We start from the raw sequence: 27,660 nt of genomic DNA, 5'->3' as shown, positions 1-27,660 counted from the left end.
GCCTTCGAAGTATTTATAATCTTGTAGTACAGATAGTCAAGAAGGATAAATTTTATATGTATAAATACACATGGGGGCACCTAACTGCCTCAGTCGAAAGAGCACGCAACTTTTGATATCGGGGTCTTGAGTTTGAGCCCCACGTTAGGCGTAGTGATTACTCAAAAAATAAACTTAAATAAACAAGTAAATACATGAATGGCATCTAGGACAAGCAGGTAACCCATAGGAGGAGTGGTCACAAGATAGGAAAATGAAATAAACCTTGAAGAGTAAGAGAAAGTTATAGATAAAAGAGGGCTCAGTGAGTAGGACTCAATCATTGTGGCTGCAGTCTAACACTGTTTGTACGTGGCTCTATAAGACTGGGATACAAAAAAATAATATTTTTTAAGATTTTTATTTATTTGAGAGAGAGAGAGAGAGAGAACGTGAGAGGAGAGAGGTCAGTAGGAGAAGCAGACTCCCCACTGAGCAGAGAGCCAGATGTAGGACTTGATCCCCGGACTCCAGGATCATGACCTGAGCTGAAGGCAGTTGCCTAACCAACTGAGCCAACCAGGTGCCCCAAGAAAAATAATTTTTAAAATTTATAGCAATAACAAAATAATAATAGCTGAAGTTATATAGTTTCTACTTTGTGCCAGACACTGTCCTAAGCATTCTATATATGTTAATTCATTCAATCTCTACATTGAATTCTCATTAACTCACTGTTAATTCTCATTAACAGTACTATTATTACCAACATTGCACAAACCATAAAACAGGCCCACAGAGATTAAAAGTCTTGCCACAGGTGACCCAGCTACCCAATTATGGAACTGGAATTTAAGCTTACTCTGACACTTCAGTTGGAATTCAAGATCAGAGTGGTAAGCATGACCTTGCACGGCACAGCAAAGTTTGAAATTAATTTTGAAGTTAATACGGAACCACTGAACAATTTAAAGCAAAAAAAAAAAAAAAGTTTAAAAATCAGAGTTATGTTTCAGAGAACTTTCTCAGGCAGAAGTGTTGAGGATCGCTTAGAAAGCAGCAGGACCCCATCAGGGCCGTCATTAAAGTTCTTGCATCAGTCCAAACAAGAAGTTAGGGCCTGACAGGAGACAAGACACAACAAATGTTCTCTGACGGCAGAAAAAGTTCTACTGGGTTACTGGGTTTTTCAGCATCGTAAAAAGAATCTTGTAGTTCTATATAGTATCACAGGCTGTTACACAGGGTGGTCATAATAATTTAAGGAGGGTAAAAGGGAAAAACTATAAATGGGCAAATATGATTAAGATTAACGGTAAATAGAAGATAAAGCACGTTCGGCCTTTTTATTTTACTTTATTTACTTTTTTCTGAAGCTTTTTTATCTCAGATATCACACAATTTCACTTGAAATCACTCAATATGTCTCTCTAAAACACAATCATTTTTTAAAACTATAGTAGCTCTAATAAATTCTTAATTTCTTAATGCCCTCTAATATCCACTTCATGTCCAAGTTTCAATGTCTCTTGCTGTTCATTTTTTCAGATCAAAACTCAAATATGGCCTATGCTTGCTTTTGTAACTAACTGCTCCTCCTTTCATTTCCCCTTTTCTGTACTAGGTGGTAGAAAGTACAACCTGAAATAAAAGCCGTGACAGCAAGATTTCAGTTTTCACCATTAAATATGATGAAAAAAACTAAGGTCATTTATCTTTTGAATGTTCTGTTATTTTATACACTGTTAATCACTTCTTCACATGTTATTTAACTTGCTCCTAAATCCCCTAAGTTTTCTGTGAACTGGTAGGTAGAGCTGAATGGAAATTGAAGTAACCTATTCCTTTCTGATAAGCCATTTTTTTCTATTTTTTTCTTTATCAATAATTTAAAAGAAAAGAGGTATCTGTGTTTAGCAAACGGTCCTATAATTTGCCTTCCCATGAAAACCAATCACAGTGATAATAGAAAAAACGTAGGCCTTTAAATTTGAGATGATTTGAAATCCTGAAAACTGGCTGGTGCTTATCTTCATGGTTGACATATAATTGCATACAATATCTAATGCTGAGTTACCTATAACTAATATTAGGATATGGATTCTAGGCTAGACTTACATCCATTCCAATTCAATGTTCTACACTATCTCAGACAATGATTACCACTAAATAAATTAGGGAAGCCAAACAATGGCAGACTATCTATGTATGGGCTTGGAATAGAATTAGGAAACTTCATTATGATTCCAGCATAGCTTCCAAATTCGGATAGTATTTTAACTTCTTCATGATTGGAAGCAATTAATCTGTTATGAAATTGTACCTACTGCATTTTAATCTAGGGAGCCAGAGAGTGCTGGTGATGATGATACAGTAGTTCTTTTACTTGGTATTTATTGCTAAGTCTCTGTTCTTTTTCATGAACACAGCAACATGCATTTATTGAATAATGAATATGGGAAAAGCACCTTGACTTCAAGGATTTAAAGATAAACTATCATAGAATATAGGACAGTTATGTAAATGGAACCTATGTACAAAACAAAGAAAACAACGTGCACTTACAATTTTAACACAAGGAAGGCAATTACAGCTTTGTGTTACCAAACAGATAGGTATCCAGGAATATGGAATGTTATTAGAGAATTTGTATAATTTCTAAACTTGGAATTCAAATAAAATTATTCTGGATGAAGTGGTTAGTAATATGAAGATTGAGTAGGCTTTTGAAGAAGAGAACTTGGGAGAGAGACACTTTAAATGGAGGGGATTTCTTAGAAGTGAGAAAACTTAGAGTACCTAAGGGGAAAAGTAAATGAACTACTTTGGCCAAAGCATAGAATTTGTGTCGGGAAGTAGTGACTTGCTGGAAATGTAGGTTGGAGATCACATTGACTATAAAGAGTTTTTAAAGCTAAGCTACTATATTTTGACATTATCACACAAAATACATCAGCTATTGGAAGCTTTAAATAGTTTAACATAATAAAACTAAGCAGTAAGCTTTTTTTACTTTTTGCAGGTGTTCAGGAACCAGCAGTTCCTGGGTGGTAGTCAAGTGAAGGGAAACCTTGGGGCAGGTAGATCCTCTGTAGATCGTGACTTGAAGTATACACACCCATGAACTTTTCACAAATAATCACCCATGAACACACATCAGATCTATTCAGTGCTTGTAAATACTTTTGTAATTGTTGAGTCAATCCATGAGGTTGGGTAGGATGAAGGATTGTGAAGAAAATTTTAAGAAGTTTTAGTGGGCAGTATGTCAATAATCTTAACTTTAAAACTGTTGTAAAATAATCTATATGTTATAAAGTAGTTGTTAAAATCTTATTCAATTACATTTATGGCCCTACAATTTTGTCCAGTTCTGGCCAGGAAATATCCTAATGGATATATCCCTAGAATGTTCAGATTGTTTTTCCTGGGATGTCCCCCCTCTCTTTAACTACCTATCTTCTGGAGATTTATGACCCCTCTGACTGTGTTAAGCTATTCCATTATATGCATTTGTTTCATCCTGTTCTCTTTGTGGTGTTTCTCATAACTGTATCTACGGATAGATAGGTGAAATGTGTTGTTTAGTGTATATCTCTACTACTAAATTTTAAGCCTTTATCACCATGTTCACTGCTTAACAAAAAAGACTGTCAGTAAATGTTCCTTGAATGAATGAATGAATGAATGAACGAAAACCACCTCTGGCCCCCTATCTTATGCATCTAGTAAGAAAAATGGAATGTACAAATGACATAAGACAGTTTATTTCATTAGGACACTTAAAACTTCAAAGGATTTAACACTTTGTTTAGAGAGGAAATGAGACTCTAGAATCTTGCTATAAATGTCATATGTAATTCATTCATGGACTCATCTCAAGCTCAACATTACTTTTTGAAGGCTAAATACCAACAAATAAGCAAGCACTTCAAGGTAAAGTCCAAGGCATGTAATTACTACAAAAGGAGCACACTAGTGGCTCAACTTCATTGAAATTCTTTTGCTGCTGCAGATGAATGAATTAATATTTCTGAGAGATGTCTTTAGGGGCAAAAGTTTTCCAAATTTGGAAAAGAGCTAATTAATTTTATATTTACATTACAACTAAGGAAACTGTAATCTATTTCACAAATGTTTAAAACATTGGTTTTGTTTTATAAATAAAAAGTGTTGGTGTTTTTTATTGCTTTAAAGTATGAACTTCAAAGGAAAGTCAGGAAATCTTTTTAACATATTTAAAACCTTGATTGGAAAAGATGGAAAACTTGAGGTGTGAAAACTAGAAACAGTTATTGGCCCTTATGTATTAATTTTACTAAAATATAATATTAACTATAGCTATAAAGTAATATAACATAAATATTTTTAAATTTTGAGCTAATAAATATCGTATTTACTATTTAATAGATATATTATCAGAAAAAATAGGTCAAAACATCCACTTTAAGGTGTTTTCCAGTGTTATAAATTCAAAGCCCACTTTCATTTACATCTATGACATAATATCTTATAAAGTTATTTAAACGGACAATAATTTTATAATCACTGCACTTTAATTTATTAAAATATATCATAAAGTTTTTTTTACCTCATTGACTCCTTGAATGTTAATTTTTAAAGGGTGTCCTATTATTACTCTACTTTGGGAATTTAGCAGCAAACTCATGAACCAGATTCACTATCCCAGATTATACGATAGACCTATACCATCAGAAAAGGACTGTGGTTCAAACAATCAACTATCATTAAAGATCATATAATCACCTCATTGGGATCAATGCCTTCCTTTGAATCATTAGTCAAAAGATATTTCTAGTCTTACCCCAGGAATAAATTAGAATCAGCAAGTGAATTCAAAGTTCCAATAACATCATCCAAGGAAGATTTGTCAGCCATATTCATCTTTAGATCCATGTTTGAGCATTGTATTATAGAATTACTGACGCTTACAAAAATGAAGTTGTAGACAGACACTCTCACTTTTATACTGCTTTTATACCAAGCACAATATAGGCATTTTTCCTCTCTTAAATCAAGTTATCTCTCGAGTCCTAGTGTGACATAGGACTTCTCAAATGCTTGCAGTCACTCTAGTAATGGGTACAGCCAGATCCTTAAGGTATGATAAAATCAAGAGAAGATTCTACAGCTCATAAAACAAATATAGAGGATGGGAATTTTCTCCAAAGACCCCATCAATGGCACCCCATGGGAATTTTTTCGATTAGCTATCATTTAAAGTGGGGGAATAAAACCGGGCATATTGAAGCCATATTTTAGAAATGCCACTGAAGAAGGTAAACTTGCAATTTTCTGGTCGTTATTTAACTAGCATTTTAACAATTTCTAAAGAATTGTCCTTGCCTTGTATTCTGTACAACTGATGGCTTGGTAATAAATCCATCAAATTCTCAATCTGCTAAATTAAGATTGACAGAGGCTGCAAATGCCTTTGCAAAACTGCCTCTTCTATACTAAGAGTTCTTACAGGCTTTTAGCAGGAACTATTAAATTGTTCCTGTGAGGCTATTGTGACATTAAGTGGATGTTTTTCTCAGAAAAATTCAGATGCAAGAGGTGAAATGATGTTTCCAAAGCAACAAAAGCCATTTCTAGTGTCAAACCATAAACTTGAAAGATAATCAAATATCTTCTTCTGCTTGGAACTCAAATTCTTCCCTCTGAGCTTGCTTCTGTGTCTGTTTTCTGGACTGTCTCTCTTATACACACATAAACACACCCGTTTTCTCTCTGTCTCTACCTCTGTCTCTGTCACTCTCTCTCTCTCCTCCTCCTCCTCTTACTCCCACCCCAGCATCCCCAAGATTTTATTTAAACTACTCTAGTAGTAGGGCAGATAAATGAATTTTATTAGGGTATCTCTAGGTTCCAACCCAGTCATGCATTCTCACTTGGTTCACTTATTTCTTCTACCCAAATATTCCTTTGCTGCTCTTTGCTGGGGAAGAGAAAACATAGCTTTTTTCATCTTTTAATGTCAAGTTTATTGTTTTCTTCTTACTCCTGTTAAAAAACAAATGGAGATCAACCTTGAAAATTCCTTGATCAGACCAAACCAGTTAGTCATATAAGCAAAGCTTAGTTTAGCTTATTTCACAAGACTACCTTGACCTGGGTCATTTCTTCCTAATACCTCTGGAAGTCATAAGCAAAATTTAAACTGTTTCTCAAAGTTGGTATGAGGTTACCACTGAAGAATTCCCTATTGTTTAAGAAAATTCTAATATAACCAATCATGGTGAAGAATTAAGTCACTGATTTCTTGCTATATAAATTGCTTTACAACAATATTCCCCTGAGTCTTATTCCATATTTTGGTTTGAGGGCTTCCAGATTGTCATTTTGGTGCATATACAATAAACTTGTACTAACTACTACTTTGGTGGTTCATTGGTTTTACTTCTGTTATTTCTGAACTTTTGACATTTCCTGGCATCAGAAGTGGGATCCAGAGAAGATGCCCGATGACTCCAAGGCCTGTGAGCAAACAGGTGTGGTACCTCCCTGAGCTCCCTGAGCTGTCCGCTTTCTTACCAACCCTGGAATTTCAGAATAGGTCTCTCTTGGATCCCATACTCTGTTTCCTTTGCATTTTGGGCCCTCTGACTTTCTTGTGCATAACCGTATCTTATTTAATGAAGGTTCTTAGTCCTATTCTGTTCAAAAGGGGGAAAAGTAAGTAACTCCCTGTGTTTTGAGGAAATTGATGGAAAACATGGCTTCTCATAGGTGAGATTTCTTTGGGAATCTAAAGGCAAAGTGAGTTTGACCTGGCCTGTGGACCAGCATCTTCTGTCTTTTCGGAAAATGAATGAACTTTTGAAACTGTAGTGGCCAAGTTAGAAAAACCTTAGATAAGTCTACCTTAAGGGGCAGCCTCAAAAGAGAGGATTCCAAACTTCTTAGAGATAATGGAGTGCATTCTTTGATTAGTATTTAGAAGCTTCTAATGGAACAATTACTTTGAAAATCGCTTTGAAAAGATCCTCGCCACATGTAAATAAAAAATCTTAAGTAAAAACTCTTTGGCCATCTGAACAGATAACTATAATTTAATCTACCTGAGGTATGTTGTAAATATATGGTATTTTTAAAGATTTTATTTATTTATTTGACAGACAGAGATCACAAGCAGGCAGAGAGGCAGGTGGTGGGGGCGGAAACAGGCTCCCTTCTAAGCAGAGAGCCCGATGTGGGGCTCTATCCCAGGACCCTGAGATCATGACTCAAGCTGAAGGCAATGGCTTAACCCATTGAGCCACCCAGGCACCCCAAAATATATGATATTTTTTGATGTATGTTGTAAATATATGATATTTTTCTACCTCCAGATGATACTGCCGAACTAATTTGTAAAGAGATCCACTTAATTGCCATAAAGGAAAAAAAAAGCACTTTTATAAATTAAGTATTCCTAAATCTCCCAAAAATATAGAAACTAACCCAAATGTTTTTCAAGTTTAAGTGATCTAAGGTAATCTCTGATAAATAAAACTTAGTTTAAGTTTGTGGGTTTAATAGAAACAGGCATGTTGTCTTCAGAGTTGTAAATATTAAATGCAATAGAAACACACAACTTTTTCTACCTAGCTTTACTAATCAAATAAGCTCAGGCTATCTCTATGTCTTCAAAACTGGTCAACAAGAAAAATTGCTGAAAATAACAACTGTTTAATATCTAATCCAAGCAAAACTGTTAAAAGTAGGTAATTTAAGTAAATACAAATAAAAGCTTATATTAAATTAAACTAAATAATGAATATTCATCAAATATCTAAATAATTTCCAAGTAAGATAAACATTAAATGATTAACATAAGTTCATCTACTTTTGGCTTTTTAATTTTTTAGATAGATAAAAGATAGTCGAGTCTATTAATAAATATGTTTTATGCCACATTGAAGAATTTACTAGGCAGTAGAATATAAATTTAGAAATTATGAAATATAATCATAAATTTGTCAATCCCCAATTGCTTACTTAAGGGTGAAAGAAAATGACTGTACGTGAAAAGTGGATAAGGCATACTGGGGGGTAAGGAAAGATATGAAGGACATGGAATTTTTTGTTTTTCTTTTATTTTTTTGTAAAGGAAAAAAGAATAATTTTGTCTTAAAGTGATATTGTTGTTTCAGAATAAGAAAGGAAAAAAACAAGACAAAAACAGCAAAGATACAGAAAGTTGTAGGTTCGAGAAAAACAAATCTTCAGAAGGGAATTTATATGTAGTCAAGCTAAGATGGGAATGGATTTAAGTTAAAAAGATAAAAAGGAAGAAGGGAGTTTTAATATCAAAAGCATACTGATACAAAATTATAATTTACTTTTCTCTCTGTTAAGATGACAAAGTTTGTTTTAGATCATCAGTCTGCTCTTAATAAAAAAATGTAAACAAAATTTTTTCTTTACCTCTAATGTAAACTGCCTAGGAAACAAAGGTGCTGTGCCTTATGAAAATAATTTCCTGTGATTCATGTTGCCTTTATTGGCTCCTAGATTCCTTAAAGAACAACATTAAGTCTTCTCGATTAAAGGAGCTAAGTTCTACAGTCGTCCATACTAGTTATATAACTATGTAACTTTATTTGCCTTTGACACCTTTTAATTTCACTTTGGTTGAATGGATAACAAAGTATTGTCTCCCAAAGACCTGTGATCCTATTTGAGAAGTATTTTACATCTTTTGACATTTCAAAAAATCATTTGACCTTTTAAACAAACTTCCTCAAATCAAATTTGAATGAAATAAAAAAGAAAAGTTAGTTTATTTAAGCTTATTTGATATATTAAATTGCATGAGGAACATTGTCAAATAATAAGTAATGTTTAACTTTCTTAGATCATATTTATATGGAACATACACACCATTAAAATAAGTAATTAAAAATTATATGAAATCCTTTTAAAAATTTGATGTTATTAGTCACAATTCCAGCTATTACCTTGAACTACTGTAAATTACACACAAAAAACAAACTTACTCGTCAATTGCAGTGTGTGTGTGTGTGTGTGTGTGTGTAAGAGAGAGAGAGCGAGCTTTTACTAGATAGAGCTCTTACTAGATCTTTAACCATGGCTCTTTAAAAGTTCTTTGTCACTCATAATGAGTTATTGTTTTACTTCTCTGAATACATTTACAATCAACTATTTGGCAAAAGCACTGGGTGTTGTATGCAACTGATGAATTATTGAACACTACATCTGAAACTAATGATGTACTATATGTTGGTAATTGGATTTAAATAGAAAAAAAGAAGTGCTTCATCATCAAGAAGATTCTTAGAAAAGACCCCAATAAGAACTCTAAATCGCAGGTTTATAACTTTAAGGTCATATGCTGAACTGGTTAAGAATTTCTAAATTTCTAATGAGAACCTGATTGATTCATAAAGCTGTTAGGCCAAGATGAAACAAAACAAGAATTATACAACATTGACTGAACTGATAAAAACAATTATAAATTTGATGGCTATATTTAAAGTATTACTAGTTCTTTAATATTTTGTTTCCAGATTTAAAGGGCGGCCTTTTCTACTCCCTGTTAATCTATCCATAACTGACAGCAATTTGGTTAAGTGTATCTTTGTAACAAAGATTGAAAAACATCTTTTTCTCCTTACCTGATCCCTCCAGAATTGAGAAACTCGTATTAAATATTCTTATTTTTCACGACAGTAGATACATATATGTAAGTTCAATATGAATCTGTTCTCCTTATAATGGGGCACAATTGGGCAAATCCTTGGGGTGGCTTCCTAGTCTTGAGAGGCTTTTAGATTCCAATCTGAGATAGTCTATGAAAAGTGCCAGCAAAGTACATTTTAAGGCACTATATGGTCAATCGCTATTCTTGCACCCTAATGATAGTAGCCTGGGCAAGTTTATAGAAATCAGACTTAATGCGCAAACAAATTAATCTTGGGGCACCTGGATGGCTCAGTCCTTAGGCATCTGCCTTTGGATCAGGTCATGATCCCAGGGTCTTGGGACCCCACATAGGGCTCCCTGTTCAGAAGGGAGCCTGCTTCTCCCTCTCCCACTTCCCCTGCTTGTGTTCCTGCTTTCACTATCTCTCCCTCTGTCAAATAAATAAATAAAATCTTTGAAAAAAAATTAGTCTTACTATGGTTATCTTTGATAGAAATGGGGATGATTATAAAGAGAAAAATTATATTTCAATAATGCACTTTCATGGATATCAGATTCTACTGCTGCTAATATTTCTTGAGGTTTTGTTTTCTACCTATACACTGGACAGGATCTGGACTTCTAGTTTCCTCTAATATTTGGCTAGAGTCTTACAAACTAACATTTCCAGTTTTTTCCCACTCTTTCGACTTGGAATCACTATGAAACGAAAACTGTCTTTTTCTTGAAGCCATGTAAGCTAAAGCTGGACAACTTGATATAAACTTCTGAGAAATCACCATAACATCTGAGATGTGGACAATCTTCACGCCTGTTGCTATGCGGACACTCAGAAAGATCACCAAAGACATTCACACTGCAAACCAGGAAAATCTGTCTGATCGTCCCTCCTTGCTCTCAGTCCATCTGAAGATGCTTTGGGACCCCACGTCTAGAAATCTCAACTGGCTGCTCTCCAAACTCAGAAGCTGTATTATAAATTGCTCAGACTATAAAGCTTTTTCTTTTGTTTCCATAAAAAACATCTCTCATTAAAATACCTGATTGCTCCTCTCATATACAGGCCTAATTTAGGCGGAAGCTCACTGCAAAACATCTCCTAAAATTAAGCAACCTTAGTGTTCATCTTGTCCTGAGTAAGCATAAGGAGGCTTGCCAACACATCGCACGGTGCCTATACAAATCACTTTTCAAACATTATGACCCATTTGAGACATTTAATTGGTTAAATCTTATCTGGTGAGAAGCTGTCCTCTGGTGAATGTTTCAATCCTTTGCTATTTTTCTCCTTATACTCACCATACAGACCTCTCTAGAGCATTGTATCACCTTGAGGGTTTTAAATGCCTGTTGGCAGCCCCTCACTTGCCAAATCCATCAGGACCAGACAAATAGATCAAATCAACAAAAGCCACACGAGTGATGAAGCCGGGGACTACAAGGCCTTCCGGCATGATGAATGCAAACACAGAATGTGTGATTCTTCAATCTGATTACATCGAGGGTAGGTAGTAACAGAGAATAATGCTATGCTGCTTGGTCATGCTCTCAGCCCGCTCAGGGAATAACTAAAAGGGGGAATGGTTCAAGTAAAAAAAAAGCAGAGATTAATCTTGAAGATTTCCTGAACAGACAAAACCAGTTAGTCATATAAGTAAAGCTTCATTGAGCTTATTTCACAAGACTAACCTGACCTGGGTCATTTCTTCCTTATATCTTGGGAAATCACAAGCAAAACTTAGACTGTTTCAGGGCACCTGGGTGGCTCAGTGGGTTAAAGCCTCTGCCTTCGGCTCGGGTCATAGTTCTAGGGTCCTGGGATCAAGCCCAGCATCTGGCTCTCTGCTCAGCAGGGAGTCTGCTCCCCTCCCTCTCTCTCTGCCTGCCTCTCTGCCTACCTGTGACCTCTGTCTGTCAAATAAATAAAAAACAAACAAACAAACAAAAAAACCAAAAGACAAACAAACAAAAAAAAACTTAGACTGATTCTCAAGGATGTTATGTGGCAACCATTGACCCATTCCCTATTGTTCAAGAAAACTCTGATATGATAACCAATCACGGTGAAGAATAAACAGTCAGTGCTTTCTCACTGTATAAACTGCTTTATATCCATCCCCCTGAGCCTCATTCCATGTTTTGGTTTGAGGGCTCCCAGTCTGCAGACTGTCTTTTTGGTGTGTTACAATAAACTTGTACTAATTACTACTTTGGTGATTCATTGATTTTACTTCTGGTATTTCTGAACTCTTGACACTGTTTCTATACAGCATGTCTTAAGTATTTGGGGATATTATACGATTTAAAAAAAACCGTATACTTCTGTGCATAAAAAATTAAGAATTCTGTTATTGATGCAATTACAATAACTAATTTAAGTAAAAAGCTTTAGGAAAACTTTTATTTCTAAGTAACCACGTTTAGTGTTGCCAGATTTGCAGTCAAAGATAGCAATTCAACTCTCTTCCTCTTAACAAAATATGCCAATTTTTTTCTTCAGTGAAGATTTCTTTTTATTGCTAAATCCTTGAGTCTCATAGTACCAAATATACTAGATTACTATCTTACTACTACTCTAACTGACGTTTTTCTCTTCCAAGAAATGAAGCCAATAGTCCTATCTTTTAAAAAATCATTTCTGGGAAAATGCCTTCAAGGACAAAATGGTGATTTTTATCACAGAATATAAAATGCAGATTTTAAGATTTTTCTAATGTGAAAATAAGGATGGAAGCAACAAACAGCACATAGCAAAAGCAATATGCAACTAGTGTAGTTACAATTTTTTGTTTGTTAACCAATTTAGCCAAATTAATTGTGGAGTTTAGGGGGAAAAAGGCAGGTTAATTAAAAGCAATGAGAATCTCATTATGTTGCAATTTTGGGAAACATACAGTTCTTTTGCTCTAAAATGCTAACAAAAATATATACAAAAATACAACTGCCAAGTCAAAAAATGACCCATAAAATTTCTCAGGTCTTTCATACAGAGCCGAGCAGGCTGATTTGTAATCATTTAAAATGGAGACATAGCCTTCCTTTCCCGTTTAAAATGTAAATACACTTGGGAGAAGTAACACACTGATTTAAATTCATATGACATTATAAAATACTTGACAGGGGGCCCCTTCCTGAGCAGGGTTTTTTTTTTTTTAATTTTTTAAAAGATTTTATTTATTTATTTGAGAGAAAGAGAGAGAGTGAGAGAGAGAGCATGAGAGGAGAGAGGTCAGCAGGAAAGCAGGGAGTCTGATGTGGGACTCTATTCTAGGACTCCAGGACCATGACCTGAGCCAAAGGCAGCTGCTCAACCAACGGAGCCACCCATGCCCCTCTCCAGAGCAGGTTTTAATAGGCACAGAATGATGGGACTCTGGAAGGAAGAGACAAGAAGAGAACAAGGGAAAAGAGACTGACTTTAAATATGAACCTGTTATTCAGAATTCCTTACCATTGACACTGATATTCCAAATCACTTCCACCACCTATCACATCAACTTTAGCACACTTTCCCTGTTTGTTTTCTGGAATAAAAAATCCATCCCTTTTTCTTATATTAAGATGTTTTTCCCATTTTTTAAATGGCTAATCTCCCACTGCTTTCAAAGCACTTTTTCTGACAGGCTCACTATGTAACATAAAAAGATGTCTTAAAGAATGAATTCTAGGTCATAGCACTGGAACCAGGAAGCACGTCTGACTGTACCAATTTTATAAACCCTTGACATCTGTACATTTTTCATTAACATTTAACATAAGTGTATTGAATCACTACTTATTGCTAAATTTTAATGCTTATAATCTTTAAATAAATTCCAATAAAGGAGCTACAGAAAAGGCTACCAAATATTGACAGGCTCCCCTTTTAACCCTAGAATAACCATATGTTTCTGTTAGCCTTTTAAAACCACCACATCACTGTGTCCTAGAAAAAGACTTGATGCATTAATAAAATACAAGCTCTGGTGAAGACCTAATGATAGCTATACTTCAGACCAGAGAATTTCTGCAAAGTGAGAAATACTGCAGCATCTCCCCAGCAAAGCATGTGGAGACCTCAGTTCTTTAACATGTCAATACTGTGCCTTGTTAAGAAATCAGAGCAGACTGGAAGAGCAAAGGGGAAGGAGAAGTTACGTACATTCTCAGTTTGAAGCCTAACACATTTCATTTTAACCTTTCAAACTTGTCAACACTTTTTATCAAAGATAAACTTCAGAACATTATTAAAATATCTTTAATGGATTGTTGGAAATCAGCTTGCCTAGGATACTACTAATTCTTAAGAACACAGATTTTTCCCTTGTTCCTAGCATAGGAAACATGATCAGTTGGGTATTTTATAACCCCATGCTAAAAAAGACAACTGAAACTTCTCCCTCCAAGGTCATCAATGGACTTCGTAACCCCAACACCCCTTCTTTCAACCCCACTGTTTTGTTTGTTTGTTTGTTTGTTTCTGCAGCTTGTATTCTCCTTAATCTTTTTGCAGCATTTATTACCCGGGAGTCTGCTTTTCTTAGCCAATCCCTCTTAATACAACTATAAGTGATGTGGGAAACAAAGGCAGAAGAAAAATTATTAAATTTCTTTTCTACCTTTAGTCCATCGACAAGTCCTTGAAACTGGCAGAGTGACATTCCTTTAGGGACTCAACTGCTTCAAGGTTAATACTTTGTTATGTGCAAAAGGCAATCCTAGCCTGCCCCCCCCCACCCCTCCAGGATATTGTAAGTTTACTTTAACATGTAAAAATTATTCTGGAAATTTCCTTTATTTCTAATCCCCCAAGATACATGTTAGCAATCACCTCTCAAGCATATGGCCCACCGATATACATCTGAAGGGTCTCATGACTAAGGTTTTATTAGACCGTAATAAATGACCTTTTCCCAACAATAGCCAGCTCCCTCAAGGTCCTTGAAACCTCACTTCCAAAATTCCTTAGAGACTATGCTATCTCTAACCCCTCCCAACTTGAAAGTATATAATGGGCCACTCCTCATGATGCCATTGAAGCTCTTTCTGCCCAGGGGTTGTGTCCCCTGTGCTTTAATAAAATCACCTTTTTGCAACAAAGGCATCTCAAGAGTTCTTTCTTGGCTATTAGTCTTGAACCCTAATGTTCTTTCCTACAACATAAGGACAGACTAGATCCTGGTTTCTCTCTTGACTCCTGCTATCACCTTCATTTTCTTTCACTGACTTCTCACTGACTTTAACTGTGGCATGGCCCAAGGCTGACTCTCTTTCCTCCTTTTGAAATTTAATCCAATTTGGCCTGAAGCAGAACTGCAAAGGAGGAAGATTCTTTCCAGCAGCAAAATCTTCCTTTTCAGTGCTTGGTGAGTGGTACAGTTGAGCATCTTGCCTTGGGATAGATTTTAAATTCAAAATGTGGCTATTAGTGACATATCCCCACCTTAGGGTATTTGCCTTTCCTCTTCCTTCTACCTGAAAGGGTCTTCCTTCAGGAAGAGCCTCACCCTCTCACCATCCTCCAACTTTCACTCCTTCTCAGGGAGGCTTCCCCTGACCATCCAATGTAACATCGCAAACTCCTGCCCCCCCCCCCCTTACTCTGCTCAAATTTTTATTTTTCTGTAGCATTTAAAATTTTCAACATTATATATACATATATGTGTATATGTATATATAATGTTTATTATTTATTATATTTATTTGTTATTGCTCCTTATATTCGTTTTCCAGACAGAATATAGGCTCCATTTTGTTCACTTGATGTCCCAGTGGCCTAGAACAGTGATTGGCACTTAGTAGGTGATTAATCAATATTACTCTAATTGAGTTGAAAAACTTCGCTGTTATCCACCTTCTTTTTCTTTTTACTGCCAACAGCCTGGTCCAGGTTTCCTTTCATGGTAATTAGCTAATTAGCATGCTAATTGCATTTCCTGTTCCTCCTCTCTTTAATCCATCTTCTTTACTGTTGGCTGATTTTCTTCCTCAAAACTCAACATTTATCTTCTCATTATCCTTCTCGGAAACCTTCACTGTAAGGCCAAGTCAAAATACCTCATAGTGGGACTTGACGTCCTGCTCAGTATGACTACCAGTCACGTTCAGCCTCACCCATGCCCATTCCTCAGCCGACTCTAGTCAAGCTGCTATTGACTTTTCTCTTTTACAAAATACTTGTTGACCTCCTACTCTTAGGTCCCATGTGGAATAAAATGAATTTACTGTCAGTTTAGGCAACATAAAGCTAGAGGAATGTAAGTTTAAACAACAGCATTTGTATTAAAGAAGAAATTGAGTCCACAGAAAACAGACTTAGGTATGAGGTCCCAAGCACTGAAATGACTCTCATTTGTACCTTTTGTGTCCTGGGAAAGCAAATCATATTTATAACAATTCAACTTCAACTTACTCTGTGATTGATTCTCTGTCTTTTAAAAGCCACAATTCCTTTAAACTTAAGTAATAAACATTTTGTGTTTGCACAAATATTCTGATGTGCCTTTGCTCACCTTAGGAAACAATGATTTATAGACTTCACATGACTTCCCACCCTAAAGTGCTGAAAATCCTCTTCAACCAGGAGGCAGCCCTTGCCTCAAAACCGAGAGCAAGCTTGAGAGGAAAGCCTGAAAAGGACCTGGGCCTCTAGGGAAAGGTTGTAGGGCTTACACTTCAGAGTGGTAAAAGAGCTGGCATCCCCAATGGGCCAACTGCGTTACTGCCATCTCTAAGTGTTCCACAGTGTCATCACTCCTCATCTTAACATGAAGGTTGCTAAGATGGTGACGGTTTATTCAGCATTTAGGCTACCTCTCGAATGCTTATGAGATTCTCGTTCAAGAAGTTTTCTGCCAAAAATCCTCTTATGTTATTCTTCCCCTCCTCTAAACTTCTACTTTATTTGCTATATCATATACATTAAACATTCTAGAATATGATATTATTTTTTACTTGAATTTTCTTGGCATCTATTGATCATCGTAGAAATTCCTGAAGACAAACTGTCTTCCCCCCAATAGTGGTCACCAAATTTTGCTAATCAATAAGGCCATCAATATAATATTCAATAATTCAGATTCCAAAGCTAAACTCAGATCTGCAAAATCTTAACTACTTATCCAGATTCTAAGGAATTCATATCTTCAAAAAGTCCCTTAAATGATTCTAAGAATCGTCTGATGGGGTATCACTGCTTTACAATTTACCTGGAGCTTAATAATAACAACAGAATTTCAAAACACCTTACTACTTAAAAATTATTTAGGTTTTGTGTGTGTGTGTTTTTAAAAATTTTTGTTGTTGTCACTGTTTTTTGGTCTTAAATATTTCTTTAGGGGAAGGCATACCACACTTCTACTTAACTAAAAGTAACATTTTTACAGCTCAGAGGCCTTTTATTTATTTATTTATTTTTTTGGTCACTTATCAAGCCATGGAGTCATAGGGAATGGATTTCAGCAGCTCCGTCTTCTTTCCATCGGTTCTTACAAAGTGTATTTCTCTGGATGGAGCAGGCTGGCACTTCAGTTGAACCCAGGAACATTTCTCTTTGGCTTCCTTCTCCCATGATTCAGGAAGCTATCTAGACTGTTAGAGTGTTTAATATGCTCAGTACATACATTAGTTCTCTTGACAAAAATCTTGCCCTTGTTTGCTTACAACATTGCCAACAGCATGCTGGGTAACACATGGTAGCATTTGTAGGGTGTTCCTTTTTGAACAGTGCTCTTCTTCTATGTCTATATCACCTTACTTGCAGATTGGCATCTATATAGCCAAAGGAACGATCCATGTTTTCTAAAAGACCTAGAGAACATATGGCGGATGCCTCTCCTGTTCCCTCTGTGTTGGTTATTTTGGCAAATTACTGGAAGATGGTGGGTCTGGCTAAAAGGAAAAATTATTCACTCTTAACTATTAAAAATTCATCACCAAATGCAGCCACTCTGGAAAACAGTGTGGAGATTCCTCAAGAAATTAAAAATAGAGCTTCCCTATGACCCTACAATTGCACTGCTGGGTATTTACCCCAAAGATACAGATGTAGTGAAAAGAAGAGCCATCTGTACCCCAATGTTTATAGCAGCAATAGCCACGGTCGCCAAACTGTGGAAAGAACCAAGATGCCCTTCAATGGACAAATGGATAAGGATGATGTGGTACATATACACGATGGAGTATTATGCCTCCATCAGAAAGGATGAATACCCAACTTTTGTAGCAACATGGATGGGACTGGAAGAGATTATGCTGAGTGAAATAAGTCAAGCAGAGAGAGTCAAGTATTATATGGTTTCACTTATTTGTGGAGCATAACAAAGAACATGGAGGACATGGGGAGATGGAGAGGAGAAGGGAGTTGTGGGAAATTGGAAGGGGAGATGAACCATGAGAGACTATGGACTCTGAAAAACAACCTGAGGGTTTTGAAGGGGCGGGAGGTGGGAGGTTGGGGAACCAGGTGGAGGGTAATAGAGAGGGCACGTATTGCATGGAGCACTGGGTGTGGTGCAAAAACAATGAGTACTGTTATGCTGCAAATAAATTAATTAAAAAAAATTCATCACCAAAGCATCTGATTCCAAATATTACTGATCTATCTCTTCAAGGTTTCAGATTCTAGTATTTGATTTTGTGAGCACCATAAAATATTGACAAAAATTTTAGAATTCAAAACACATGAAATTTCACCATATATACCTACATATATTGTGCAGAAACAGTCATATGATTTCTCATTTTTTTGATATCACATTATATCAGATACTTTATAAATAACATCATCCTTTAAAACAATGAAAATAATATTACATTGGGGTAATGATACTATTTAACTTAGTCATTCCCCCACTTTTGGACTTCTTGGGTACTTATCATTTCCCTTATGGTTACAAATATCATAACACATATCTTTAAAATAAACAATTCATTTAATATTGATATAGTTGTACTATATTTTATCTATTTAGAAAATATTTATTCTATTTACAAAATATGCATTTCATTCTTTCTTAAAATGTTTTAATATTGACCTCAATTTTTGTGTTGGCCTCTCTGATTAGTTTGCCTTCTCATTTTCAGACTTGTAGGACAATCCTCCTTTAAATATACTACTGTAAGGGGCCATGAAGTTAATCTTGTTGGCATATCCTTTTGATTCGTATATTTGGGTTGATCTCCCTATCACTCTATTCTCAGAGAGTACTTTCTAACATCAACCATACAACAGGGAGGAAAATTTTAAAGGGTACAGATCAGGGTTCTTTAAGGCATGGTCTACAGATCCCTGTAATAGAACAACCTGGAGTACCTGTTAAAAGTGGAAAATCAGGGCACCTGGGTGGTCCAGTGGGTTAAGCCTCTGCCTTTGGCTCAGGTCATGAACTCAGGGTCCTGGGATCGAGCCCTGCATCGGGCTCTCTGCTCAGCGGGGAGCCTGCTTCCCCCTCTCTCTCTCTGCCTTCCTCTCTGCCTACTTGTGATCTCTGTCAAATAAATAAATTAAATCTTAAAAAAAAAAAAAAGGTAGAAAATCACTGATCCTTCAAATTATTCAGATACTAAGGTATAGAGCCCAAGAGCATGAAATTTAAACAAGGACTCAAGGTAACTTTTATGCATGCTCATGTTTAGATAACCAGGCTTCCCTATACAATGATACCAATGAATCTGCAACATAAAGTTTAGTCCAATTTAAGGTACATCCTAGTTTAAGATACATTTTATTCTATTTCCCTATAAATTTTTATATATGTTTAATATCTATCACTAATACAATTCCCCTTCCCTTCTCCCCCAACCCTCCTCCACTAAAGTACATTGTTTTTAGAAAGTAAGAACATGTCTACTTTATCTCTGCATTTCTGTCATCATTGAGATTCTGTTTTGCATTTAGAAACTGTTCATACACATTAGTTGTTTAATTTTTTAACCAGATCCATGCTCTGCTTATAGCTTAGTCTTGACTATTACACAAAATTATTTACATGATTTAAAGTAATTTCCCTCTTTTTTTTTTTCCTTAAAGACACAATACCTGCCTATGTCTTTAGGACTTTGTTAATAGATTTCTATAGCATTTGGTGGAAATCCACCTATATAATCACATAATACGTGTTGACTAAAATTCTAATGTGTCAGGTGACAATGACTCTCCTGGACCAAATCTATGTCAGGATCCTCTGAATCTTCTTCTCAACTAAGCTCTGACCTTGGGTTCTTTCTTTGGCCTGCTTAGTCCAGTTTTAGCAAGAATTCTGCTGAGTTAGTTTAGGGAAAATCCTCTTTCCTAGTTTAAGGACAATATGATTGTCCTTGATATTAGATCAAATTCCTCATTCTCCACCCTCCATATCTTATCCCCCTGGCCTGCCTTCAGTAAGAATCCTGTTGAATCAGTCTAGTGAGAATTCCCCCAGCTCTGGTAATTTTCCATCCACTGATCCCCCACCCTGATCCTTGGTTCTAAATCTCTGCTTGTCCTTGTTGTATTAGGAGTTGAGCTCGCTCTCTCTCTCGTTCTGCAAAACTCCACTGCCATGGTCCCTCTTGAATAAAGTCTTCCTTACTTTACAAGTATCATGAGATTTTTTCCTTTAACACAGGCATTGTGGTATGTTTTAAAGATAGAATTATGAGAGTAGTCCTTATTCTTGAGAAAGTAGCCCTCTAGAATGGAAGCTTATCTCATCAGACATATTTATAAAGCAATATAATCAAATCTAAAACAGAAACATGTACCAAGCCTACCGAAAAATTATAACTTGGAATGATAATGATGAATTCCTTTCTACAGCTCTATCTACATGGGTGAATTTAACTGAATACAGAGACTAGGAATGCCTAATTTGAAATGGCTTACTCATGCCAGAAAGCTAGACTTATACAACATCAGGCACGGCCTGTTATAATATCAGGTCTATAGAATACTCATATTTCAGTTTTAGAAACAAAAATATCTTTGATTTATTCTGCCTAATTCCATTTCAATGGTGTTATTACTAGAAAAGCCTTTGCCCATTATCTCTTTGTATAATAGAGAATAGTAGACACACACAGATACAGAGACACACATAAATACACACTTAGGCATACACGCACTCTATCTCATAAAAATGCATTATCACAGTGGATATTACCATAGGAAAACCCATATTCCTAATCACTTTACTTACCAAGTAAATATTAAAGAAATTTCTAGTGGCTAAGTGTCCAGAGTATTCTGGGCAGTCACAGTATCTTTTGCAATTGTATTAAAAACCTAAGACAATGAGAAAACACTACCCACCTATTAGAATAACTAAGATTCAAAATATTGACAATACCAAATTCTGGTAAGGTTATAAAGCAACACAAACTCTCATTCATTGGGAATACTAAATGACACATTTTGAAAGGCAGTGTGGAGGTTTCTTACAAAACTAAAGGTACTCATACCAATATGATCCAGTAATCACACTCCTTGACATGTACCCAAATGAGCTGAAACTTAAGTCCATGCAAAAGTCTGTTGAAAAATGTTCAGAGCAGTTTTTTTTTGATTATTCTCAAAGTTGGAAGAAACCAGGATGTCCTTCAATAACAACCTGATAAACTACGGTACACACATACAATGGAGTATTATTCAGCAATAAAAAGAAATGAGCTACCTAACCACAAAAAAGACATTTTGAAGAAAGTTAAAAGCTAAGTGAAATATTGCTAAGTGGAAGAAGCCAGTATGAACTGGCTATCTTCTGTTTTATTGTAACTATGAGACATCCTTAAAAAGGCAAAATTCTGGAAGTAGCAAAAGGATCCGAAGTTGAAAAGGTTTCAGTGAGGGGAGGGAAGGGCAAATAGAAAAAGCACACAAAATTTTGGGGGTGGTCAAAGTATTCTGTATTTTTCATAAAATGCACTATACAGTACTATGTGTTATACTATATGATATAGCAACAAGGGGAATGTCATTATACATGTGTAATGTAAGAATTTGCAATATAAAGAATAAACTCATAAGTAATAGACTTTAATAATAAGGCACCTGCCAATACTGGTTCATTAATTAGAACAACTGTACTATACATTTAATATAAGATATTAGTAATGGGGGGATTATGTGTTTTGAGGGAGGACATGAAGGGATTCTCTATAGTTTTCACTTAGTTTTTTTGTAGACCTGAAACTGCTCTTAAAAAATTGTTAACTAAACCTAAGAACCAAGATTATAATACCAAACCAAACCAAAACAAGACAAAAACCCGGGTAAGATAAGACAACTTCTAGAATTGTGACCAAAGGGTATTTTATGCCAGTCGTTGATGGCATAGAAATGAGCATTCCATCCCTCTTGTTACCATTTATTCTTAAGGTCATAATTATGTTGGTACCTATGATGATATTGGAATAAGGCACAGAAGAAATAACCAGAGAGTATCTAGGTCCTATTAGCTGGAAACCCATAATTCTGCAATATTCGGTATGGGTTTGAATCAGGGCCCAAAATCTGTTGAACACTTAATTGTTATTTTAAATGATAACTAAGACAACTAATGGGACTTACCCAACCTAGATCAAATATTGAAGCGAGATCTAAGCTATGCACACGTCAGACTATGGGGAGCCCTCGTGACTATTAGAGCAGATTTTGTCTTAAGTCAACTTCCTCAGAGCCGTAGGACAACAAGGACCCTTGCCAGAATTGAAATGTACCTGTGGGTTCTCTAGGAGAGAGCTTCTTTATCATTGTACTCATAGAAAGGACGGAGAAGATATTTTAGGTTTAATTTTCTAGATAAAAAATCACAGATATTGGTCAATCTTTAGTCAAATTCACTTCATGTGAACATCTGGGACCTAAAGTATTTTTTTTTCCTTTAAGAAAAACTCTTCTAAACCCAGACTCTAATCATTGAGATGCAGACAAAGCTGGAGACACCTTAGTGTTTTCAGAAAGGAAAGCTTCTATTGCTCCCCAGCTTTAGAGATGTACTAGGATTCAAGCCCTTCAGCCCTGGAGCTGCTCTGCATCTGATTACCAGTCCCAGTGGTCTCTGGTAGTAAGCAGCCTCTGTAATGTATCACGGTAAGATTGTCCTTTTCTATGTGCGTATGATAAGAAAAAGGCCGAGAAGCACCCGACAAGAGAATCTTTGCTAAAGATGGTTTAATCCAAAATGGTCTGATTGGTGCTTTGCAATTCCCATTGTTCCTACATATCATCCTATTTCAAACATAATGATAATATCTGCCAAGGAATTATTTCTGAACATATTTCACATGAAATATACAAGGCATGAGCTGCTACAAAGCTATAAACAATTCAGAGCATTGGTGGTATTCAGATAAAACCATCTAATTTTACCTCACAGTTCCGTTAATTTTTAAAGACCACAAAACCAAAAGTAGGAATTGTCTCTTACCCTATAAGGAAAACCTCTGCACCTTGTCTCAGGGTAAAGCGTCAGCTTCTTCACACAATCCCTCCACTCTGGGACTGAGCAGTTCTTGAAGTGTCTTTACTGGGTCTGAGGGGAAAGAAAAATACATAAATAACCTTGGTATGCTTCAGCTAACATTAACTTTCTTTTTCAAGTTGTTCAGGTTCCTTTTTTGCCATTTCATTAAATTGCCACATATCTTGCATCAAACCATCTTGTACAAAATAATCAGCATTTACAGAACACTTAACTTGAAGAAAGAATTTTCTTCCTTTAAATCATTTATAATCTCCCCCTCATCCATGTCTCAATGAATGGTGTCTTTCCTTGTTATAACATCATATTAACTATTTTTCATGATTCTTTACTTCCTTTCCTTAGATCACAATTTTGTTCTTTGCTTTCATTAGTAATAGCAAATCTTTTCTGAGAAAGAAGTTAAAAAGTGTTAGGCTTAGCCAGTCCTGTCTGTGGCTTTGCTAAGACTGTTTTATTGCTCTGCTCTGCTATGAAATAAACTAACACATTTTGGTTCCTAATCTCCTATGCCTAATTTTTTTTTTCTGACCTAAAAATCTCTACAAGAGCCCTCAGTACCCCAGCAAATCTATAACCTGACCTGAGCTAGTGAAAAAGTGTGCTCTGCCAGCATGTTCTATAAGATAGCCTTCCATCACCACAAAGTTTCAGGCATTCTTTTTTTTGGAACTAGCAAAGAAAATAAGCCGGCTCTGGCAGTCGATCATGGACTGCTCTAATTCGATGAATCCATTTTCTACAGGCTTTAGTTGGCAAGCCTTTTTCCACTGCCTGCAAAGTGACTACAGTTCTTTGCAAACCTCCTTTGCAATTCTACCCAAATACCACCCTCTACATCACAAAGAGTTATATGTTACTGAAAACACATTTTAAAGAAGATTTTTATTGGAAATATCTAATTTTGGAGCTATTTCTTAAATTCCTCAATTTGTTACACATATGTCTGTTTACCAATGGAACTGTCCTGAGGATAAGTGAAACCAATGGTGTAGTGCTGTGTAAAGCTCAGAGATGCTAGGAAGACAAGGCTGTGTTCCCAGCTCTAAAATATGCCGCTCTTGATCGGCTGGACCTGTCCATTGACTGTGTATGGAGGCACACGGTACAATGATATAAGTTTGATGGTACTTCTGAACTTTACTTCTAAATCTTATTCTGTATATCTTTGAAATTCCTTTTTTTAAGTTTTTATTTATTTATTTAAGAGAGAGAGTGAGCACAAGCAGGAGGGGCAGCAAGCAGAGGGAGAGGGAGAAGCAGGGAGCCCGAGGCAGGGCTCCATCCCAGGACCCCGAGATCATGACCTGAGCTGAAGGCAGATGCTTAACTGACTAAGCCACTCAGGCTCCCCCATCTTTGAAATTCTTAAAAGCTTGTGGTTAAAGAATGGGGAAGACAGGACAAAAAATCCTTCAAGGAGAGGTATACAGCAGTTTTTTAAATAAATATAGTCCTTTCCTATTAAACTCATTATTACAGACAAAACAAGTACATACTTTATTTGGTTATGGTTATATTTATGTGAAGTTCTAGAAAAGGTGAAAAAAAAAAGGCTATGGTAATAATCAGAACAGTGTTGTGAGAGATTAACTGGAAAGTGTCATGAGGGCACTTTCTGGGAAAATGGAAAAATTCCAGATTTAAAAAAAAATATTTTATTATTAGAGAGGAAGAGCAGAGGGAGAGGGACAAGCAGACTCTGCACTGAGTGCAGAGCCCAAAGTGGGACTTGTTCTCACAACCCTGAGATCATGACCTGAGGCAAAACTAAGAGTTGGACAGACACTCAACTACTGGGCCACCCAGGTGCTTCAAAAATTCTGCATCTTGATTGCGACAGTGATTATATAAGTAGACACACTTGAAAAAACTCTGGAACAATGCCCATAAAAAAGTACATTTTATTGTAAGTAAATTCAATTGTGAGTAAATACCTTAATAAAAAAAATAAAAAACAAAGGGCTCAAAGAGACTTTTCAGTTTTGGAAAGATTTTCAGAAATCACCTAGTCTTTATGAAGGAGCTTTTACCTCCTTCTGGCCAGTGAAAAATAATTCCTCATTCTTTCATTTACGTATCCACTTAACAAAGACTTATTAAGCACAAATGTATCAAGGATAAACACAGTGACAGCATGCTAGGAAAAAAAAGTGATGGTTAGCAAAAGAGACACAGCCTCTGTTATGGAGCTCAAAGTCTGTTGGAGGAGAAATGGACAAAAACAAAGAGTTATGTCTGAAGCACTGAAAGAAGACCCACGTTCTAGCGAAGGGCTTGCATCAAAACAGAATGAACTATTTTATGCTAAACCCCAAGCTAAGCTGAGCTGAAAATATTGGTGTTCACTGAGTTATTAAAAGCTGTTAGAGTGATCAGACTAAAGCAAACTAAATAACATTTTTCTATTAAATCAAGCCTAAATAGTCTCCAAATCAAATGAATAAAAACATCAAAATACTTTTCATGTCAAATTTCATTTGGACATTGAAGTCTTTTTTTCAAAACAGAATTTAGGTCTTCCACACCCTACGGCAGCTTCTATATACAGCTGTCCATGAGGACAACATGGTGTGAAATGACCCTCTTTCCCATGAGCAAATCCCAGCTGGGAAGACAGGTGCATCTACTTCTGGTGACTCTGCTGCCAACGAGGGACTTGCAGGCTTTCCCGACAACAACATTGTGCATATTCACAATAAATCCAAACTTAAGACAGGTACAGTATTTGGTATACAAACAGCATAAGCACAAACGGACCAGCATTCCAATATAAAGTACTTTTAGGGAAATAACAACTCCCTCACCACCACCCCAACACACTTTTAAATGAAGTCCCTCTGTGGGCAGTCCAATTTCTGAAGCACATGAAAATGTTCCTTCATCTAACTGGTATTAAAAAAAAAAAATTCATCTTGTTCCTTTTTATGGCTTTCTAAACTATTTGTCCAAAATTCTCTCCAAAATGGAGGAGGCATTTATAAATCAAAAAGATGAAAGAATATAATTTAAAAACAAACAAATAAAACATGAACCATATAATTATTGAATTTCTGAGTCTTTTAAAGAGGAATATGCTGTGTTTATTTTGTGAAACTATCTAGAAGAAAACCAACATGATTTTGTAAAGATTGCTCTAAGAGGAAACATACTAGAAATAGTGAGTAGTTCAAAAATTAGCCTTGGAATGAGAAGTGTGCTTTAAACGAAGACCATGATGGGTAATGAATGCTTTGTATTTAATCAAGCAGACATCTACAACATTGCCTATGAATGATTTCTACTGTCTTTCCTAGTCTCTGACCAGACAATTTAGGGTTTGGGTTGCACTCTCCTGGCAGGACCAAAAATGGTCACTAAAACTCTAAAGTCATTGGAAATGTAATTCTTTCGAACTTGAGAACCATTCCATGAATCAACAGAAAATATTATCAGATTGTAGTTCAAACTGTCAGATGTCACTTTTATTACTTTCTAACTCTGGTCAATGATAACTTCAAAAGAAATCTATTGTTAATCAGGAATTATAGTTCCTTTTTATGTAGTTTTAACATATTTAATATTTAAGAAATGTATAATTTTGACCAAGTAATACATTTTTTGAATCTCATGTTTTATTTTTATTCCCCAAATAGCTGATGATTAGAATAGTTAACACAGCAAAACATTTTCCTAGCATTTTACTGCAATTTTTCTTTCCCTAATTTTCACTCTACCAATCTCATTTTAGCTTGGTTTCTGTCCTTTCTTTCTGCCAATGTAAATATCAGCTCCCTGCATTGCCAGTTTCTTAGTCATTCTTTGATATTCCCTGGTATTTTAAGAAATACTGTAAGGAAGAAAGGTGGTGTAGAGTTTGTAAGATTTGAAGAACCTTATAAATACTGGCACTTAAGACTTTCTCAATCTCAATCCATTAGATACATAATTGTGGTGTAAAATTCTAGATGATTTTTAATGTTTTTTAGTATTGTCACAGCTTTCTTCCCCACTAACTCTCAAAGAGATGTCACATCGTGACATTCTGTCTGCAGGCTTGTATCCGAAGACTGACAGGACCTTCCATGTGTTACCTTTTCTTAAGATAAATTTTAAGCAGCTCCAAACTCAATGGATTTATTAAGTACTAAAATCTATGTAACAACACTGAAACATTTTGAAAGAGGAAATAAAATCTTAAGAATTAGTGATTAGGACTGAATTATTCTAGAAGCTCAATTTTAGGAATTAGCTTACCTTTCCATCCCTTAGTTGTATATTTAGCTCCTAGTATATGCCAGTCACTGTGCAAGTCGCTATATGTACTTGAATAAAACACGGTCTGTCTTCTAAAGTAACTCATAGCTTAGCCATTGATGGTAAGAAGACATAAACAGATAATTCAATGCCATTTGGCAAGTGCTGTGACAAATGCATACATAGCCCTATGGAAAAAAAATGTAAGTTGGACATTCAGTTTCCCAGATGAGGTGGGAAGGAATAGGATGTGTCCCATAAATACTGACTGAGATTCTAACTTTGGGACAACATGTGTCATCTAAGTTCTTAAGAAATTGTCCTAATTATTACT

The 27,660-nt window shown here is 35.8% G+C and overlaps 1 protein-coding gene across 2 annotated transcripts in view; it reads right to left on the bottom strand.

Moving 5' to 3' along the window:
- Positions 1–27,660, bottom strand: part of B3GALT1 (beta-1,3-galactosyltransferase 1) — a 531,881-nt gene that overhangs the window by 318,602 nt on the left and 185,619 nt on the right. The window contains exon 2 of one of the 2 annotated variants that reach the window (XM_046018064.1): positions 23,037–23,141. The gene's annotated coding sequence lies outside the window, so the exon portion shown is untranslated. Of the gene's footprint in view, positions 1–23,036; positions 23,144–27,660 lie in introns of those variants that run through there. The other variant, XM_046018065.1, reaches the window with a different exon arrangement.

This window comes from Meles meles, chromosome 9 (assembly GCF_922984935.1).
Source record: "Meles meles chromosome 9, mMelMel3.1 paternal haplotype, whole genome shotgun sequence".
Lineage (NCBI taxonomy): Eukaryota > Metazoa > Chordata > Mammalia > Carnivora > Mustelidae > Meles > Meles meles.
Note: the sequence above shows the minus strand (reverse complement) of the source record. Positions and strands in the feature narration are given on the sequence as shown.